The sequence below is a fragment of the Sciurus carolinensis genome, chromosome 17 (genome assembly GCF_902686445.1).
Source record: "Sciurus carolinensis chromosome 17, mSciCar1.2, whole genome shotgun sequence".
Classification (NCBI taxonomy): Eukaryota; Metazoa; Chordata; class Mammalia; order Rodentia; family Sciuridae; genus Sciurus; species Sciurus carolinensis.
The window spans coordinates 43,831,090-43,837,078 of NC_062229.1; the positions used below are offsets into that span (position 1 = coordinate 43,831,090).

Sequence of the window (5,989 nt, forward strand, 5' to 3'; positions counted from 1 at the left end):
TAAAAGCTTAAATTCCAGAGGGATTATTCCTGTCAGGGGAAAGGAATAAAAGGAATCCACTTCTGTAAACATGAAACAAAGATCAGAATAAGGGTTTAAATGTAATGCTCAACTAAGCCACAGAAAGGCGTGGAAGATTGTACAGTGCTCTGGGCTAGGTTTTTGTTTCTGATCCGAAGAAGAGAGAAATGGTTAAGTGAGTGGGTTAAATGCAGGATTTAGCTGCTTGGAGAGGTTTGAGCTGGAACCATCTCAGGCTCCCCTGTTGGTCTTGCCAGGAGAAGCAGAGAGCTACAAAACATTTATTTTTTATCTATTTTTTTGGGGGGGATGGGAATGAACCCGGGGCACTTTACCACTGAGCCACACCCCCAGGCCTTTTTTATTTTTTATTTTGAGACAGGGTCTCACTAAGTTGCTTAGGGCCTAAGTTGCTGAGGCTGGCTTTGAACTTGTGATCCTCCTGCCTCAGCCTCCTGAGCTGCTTGGATTACAGGTGTGCACCCCCACACCCAGCAGGGTCAGTGCATTTGTCCTTATGCCAGCACACCCATGTTTGTCCTCAGTGCCATAGCGTGGAAACAAAGTCATGGGGCTGCAGTGAGCCTGGTGTTACCAGAGAAGTTCCCACGTGGTCTCTCTCTGTGTGGAGTAAGCTTGACTGGTTCTAATCCTCATTGTGCCATCTAGCAGTTGGGTCATTGACCCTGGGCCTTGGTTTCTTTATCTGTACAATGTAGATAAAAGTAATTTCAGCAGTAATGGTCTTGTGTACAAGTACAGAAACCAAGTCTGCCTCCATTAAAAAAAAAAAAGGGAAGTTACTGGGTTAGAAGGAAACCTGGAGACCACACAGGATCCCTGTGCCAATAAGACTGAGGACTGATACTGGACAACAAGACAAAATCACAAATAGAAATCCCCTGCAAATGGCGATCACACCCTCTTTCCTCTGGGACCTGGTCTGAGAAGTGCTTAGCATAGTATGTGGCAAGAGTCTATGTTCAAAAAAATGACCATCTGTATACTTCCATATGGTGGAATTCCATTCAACCATCCAAAGGAATCCATTTCTGACAAAACCATAGAAATGATTCTCAAAAACAGGTTGAATTAAGAAAACCAAACCAAGAGTTCGGTAATTCCAAACTGTGTAATTCTATTTATTTTAAGTTCTAGAAAATAATCCGTACTATGGCAATAGGATTGAGAACAGTGTTGACCTCAGAAGAGGGACGCAGGGTTCAGGAGGAATACCTAAAGAGGGCAGAAGGGAACTTTCTAGGGTGACTGAAGTATCCTAGACCTTTTTTTTTTTTTTTTTTAACCTGCTCCGTTTCTGACCTGGGCCGGTTCACTCCTCCTTAGGCAACCTGGTGGCTCCCCGCTCCCGGGAGGTCACCATATTGATGCCGAAATTAGTGCGGACACCCGATCAGCATAGCGCACTACAGTCCAGAACTCCTGGACTCAAGCGATCCTCCCACCTCAGCCTCCCGAGTAGCTGGGACTACAGGCGCGGGATATCGCACCAGGCTTTTTTTTTTTTTTTTTTTTTGTGTGTGGTGCTGTTGATTGAACCCAGGGCCTGGTGCATGCTGGGCAAGCAGTCTTCTACCACTGAGCTATACCTCCAGCTCCAATATTCCACATCTTGAGTGAAGAGTTGGTTACTCAAGTATAAACATTTGTTAAAAGTCATCAAAATATGTATATTTGGGGAGTTGATTCTGGAGCTGGTGTGCACCCAAAAGTTGAGTTGGGGTTCAGCATCCTCTCCTCTACCCTTGCTGGGCCCGGCCCCCGCCCCTAATGAAGATAGGCTCAGCCAAGAGCGTCCCAGTCACTCCAGCGCGGACTCCACCACACAACAAGCATCTGGCTTGAGTAGCAGACCCTCGTTCACCTAGTGCCGGCATTCAACACACTCCCATCCAGGTGGAGAGCTCTCCACAGTCAAACCTACCAGCAGGAGAACAGCTGAAAGGTCCAAAACAGGCCCAGGACTCAGATCCCTGCTCTCCTACCCTTGGCATTGCATGGACACCTATGAAGACCAGCAGTGCAGACCCTCAGAGTCCACTGGTGAAAGAGCTCAGTGAAGTATTTGAGACTGAAGGCTCCAAATCAAATCCTCCCCCAGAATCTCTTCTGCCCCTGCGAGTACCTTCATCTTCTGAGCTGGATTTGCCTTTGGATACTCAGTTATCCCTTGAAGAACAGATGCTACCTTGGAATGACCCTGTGCTCCCTTCCAAATAGGTGTCTTCCCAGGAGGATGCAAGACATGCCACAGAAACCCCTGTGGCCAGTCAGAGTTCAGACAATCCCTCAAAAGACCCCGAGAGTCCCCAATCTTCAGGTTCTAAGTGCAATAGACAGAAACCAAACAACAAGGTCCTAGGGAGATCCCCCCTTACCATCCTGCAGGATGACAACTCCCCTGGGACCCTGAAACCATGACAGGGTAAGCCACCTTCTCTGCTAAGTGAAAATGTTAGGGAATTAAAGGAAGGAGCCATTCTTGGAACTGGACGGCTTCTGAAAACTGGAGGCCAAGCAGGGGAGCAAGACCAGGACCATGACAAGGAAAATCAGCACCTTGCTTTGGTAGAGAGCTTGCTCCTACTGTGGCCCCTACATTGGATTCACCCAGGGTCTGGTCATGTTCTGTTTTCTGCCACCTCTTCTTTCCCAGGGATACCACGGAAAGGATTGTTTTCTTTGATTCCTCCTAAGCTACCAACTCTGGGACTTAGAACTTTATCAGACTTTCTTTTTGTCTTGTATATTTCTTGTGTATTAAAGGATGTGATTAAAAAATATGTATATTTGAAAGTTATATGCTTACATGTAAATTCCACCTCAAACTCTTTTTAAAATGTACTGTTTTTCTTATCTTCAGTTGGGGACCAGGGCCTTCCCACGAAAGCATCAGTAATAAAAACAACTGCACAACAAATTTATTTCAGCTCCACCCGACACCCACGTGTGTTTTGAATATCGTTTGAAATCACAAGTGAAAAATTAGAAAAATTTGAGGAATTTGTTTTAAGGAGTCCTATGGACTGAGTATTTGTGTCACTCCAGATTCATGCAATGAAACCTAATCTTCAAAGCAATAATAATGCAGAGGCGAGGCTTTAGGGACTCTGCCCTCATGACGGCCTTGGTACCCTTTCAAAAGAGGCCTTCAGGAGTTCGATTGCCCCTTCCACCACGTGAGGACACAGTGAGACGTTTCCATCTGTGAACTAGACACATAACTGCCATCACCTTGGTATTGAACTTCCCAGCCTCCAGAACTGTGAACAATAACTTCCTCATATTTATAAGCCAACCAATTTATTGACTTTTTTTTATAGCAATTCAAATGGACTAAGACAATGGGTTTGGCTATATCAGCAGGATGATCTCTCACCCTAGAAACTGGGAGCATGCATGTAGAACTCTCTAATAGCAAGTGGACATGGTGACACCTAAGCAGGTGGTCAGAGGACTCATCTTGAACCAGGAATAGCCTAGTCCGGGTTTTGCTGAATGCCTGTGTGTTACCACAGTAGCAGCACAAATGGGTCTGTGATGAGTTGGAAAAATAGTAGTTGGAGGAGCACTGGTTTATGCTACCATCTTAGCTCCTAAGTCACTCAGGGAACATGTCCTAGCTCCACTGGGCTCTTTATGTATCCTTGTGGCCCACATGGAGCATGCTCAGTGAATCTTTGTGCATTTGTATTGCTCTTAGGCCTGAAGTTTCAAATAAACAAAACTAGGTGACTCTCATTCTTGAGGGTTGTCCTCCACTAGGAAAAACCTAGACAAATCTGGGAAGTCTAGAGGAAGCAAACCTTCTCTTGAGAGCCTAGAAAAATGTCTACCTGTCCTCGAGTTGTTCCAAGGCCAGTCACAAACACAGAGATGGCTAGTTGCCACCCTCAATGTCTCTTCTCTTCTTTCATACTTTCTGTTTACTTGCTCGGCATGTTGCGACCAGGAATGAATTTTGATTTCCCAGGACTGGGGTGTGGCATGCACTTACCTAGCTTATGTGAGGCCCTGGGTTCAATCCCTAGCAATACATACACCAAATATACACACCAAACACACACACACACACACACACACACTCGATTTCTCAGCTTCCCTTGCTGCTAGATGTGACCATGTAACTTGTTCACAGTAAGATGAATTCTTGGGGACACCCAGGAAGGTAGTCTAATGGGAGCTGACCTGGTAGGGAGGGACATTTTTCCTTTTGGTCTTCAGGTCTACTTTTCTGGCTTGCAACTCTGGCAGCCCACAATGGACTATTAGGTGACCTTGGGAGGTGGAAGCCAGCCCCGGATGCCTGCCTCTGAGTTTCATTTATAGAAGGAAGAAATAGGCTTCTATCATGTGTGAACTATTTTTAGCTTAGATTTTTTTAGACAAAATTTGCCTTCTGTCCTTTGTTCACTGACAATAATCCATGAAACAACTCTTTCCTAAACCGTCCTTCATCCTAGAGGTCACTGAGGAAAGTAAACTGGCAGGACAGCAGTCTGATGACACACTCTCAGGCATATTTGCATTTACAAAAGGACAACCAGAAAAAACAATGCTTTGCCTACAAGAAACATTACAAGTGAAAATAAAATTTGGAATCTTGCCAGGTGTGGTGGTGCACGCCTGTAATCCCAGTGGCTTGGGAGGCTGAGGCAGGAGGATCACAAGCTCACTACCAGCCTCAGCAACGAAGTGAATCCCTAAGCAACTTAGTGAGATGAGAATCTGTCTCAAAATAAAAAAAATAAAAAAATTTAAAAAAAGGGCTGGGGATGTGGCTCAGTGTTAAAGAGCCCCTGGGTTCAATCACTAGTGTGTGCACACATTCACACACACACACACACACACACACACACACACAAAATTGGAATCTTATAACTTTTTAATGTAGATATGGATAGGGACTCTGAGAAATGTGTAAAATGCATCCTCTTGCCTTTGACGGTCACTTGGTGGTGACTTGTCTAGTTATGAGAGGAAAAATAAAAGTTAACCAGATACTTTTAGGATTTAGGCAAATGTGTTTGGAGAGGCTATAAATTAACAATTTGCTGGAGGGAGACATTATGCAAGTTAAGTTTTCAGAAAACACTTTAAAGGGAAATTATATTCTTTAACATTTATTTACAAGTTTGCAGAACTACTATTTTCCATATAAAGGCCCGTCTCCATTAGGAAAGAGGTCATGGTATAGAAAGTTAAGTATCTCAAGGAGAGGATTGGAAAAGTAGTTCCATCTGTTGTGTTTTTCTTTTCTCTGGTAGGTACCTGTGGTCCTATGAGTTGGCAGGCTTAGTGCTCAACCAGAAACACAAGGCTAAGCCTCCCAATCGTTTCATCAAATAAAGCACACATAGATCCTGAATGTAAACTCCCTGCCTTTTATTAGGATCACAGTTGAGCAGGCTTGGCTGGACTTCAGTCATCTATCACCAGTATTTGCATTTATGTCTGGGAGAGTTTCATAGAACCAAGCCCACCATCCTCATCCCAGCCAAAGCCCGTTCCTCCCTTGGCACTTCTGCACTATCTGTGGGTCCAAGCGCTTGGGTTGCCATGGCTGCCATACCCTCAGCTGGACTGGCCAGGCTGACAGAAGTACATGAGCCCCTGGCAATGACTGCAGGGTTCCCTCCCAGTGACGCCTCCTGCTCTGACTCTTCATTGCTTTTTAAAAACTGAATCCAGCCGGGCATGGTGGTGCATGCCTATAATCCCACCAGCTCAGGAGGCTGAGGCAAGAGGATCGTGAGTTCAAAGCCAGCTTCAGCAATTTAGCAAGACCTAAGCAACTCAGTGAGACCCTGTCTCTAAATGAAATACAAAATAGGGCTGGGGATGTGGCTCAGTGGTGGAGTGCCCCTGAGTTCAATCCCTAGTACCAAAAACAAACAAAAAAATAATCCACTGTTTTTGGTTTTGTTTCAAAATGCTATTTATAGAA

The 5,989-nt window shown here is 44.9% G+C and overlaps 1 pseudogene; it reads left to right on the forward strand.

Annotated features, from left to right (window-relative positions):
- The first annotated feature begins 1,931 nt into the window (after positions 1–1,931).
- LOC124967829 (cell division cycle-associated protein 3-like) lies at positions 1,932–2,548 on the forward strand (annotated as a pseudogene).
- The last annotated feature ends 3,441 nt before the right edge of the window (positions 2,549–5,989 follow it).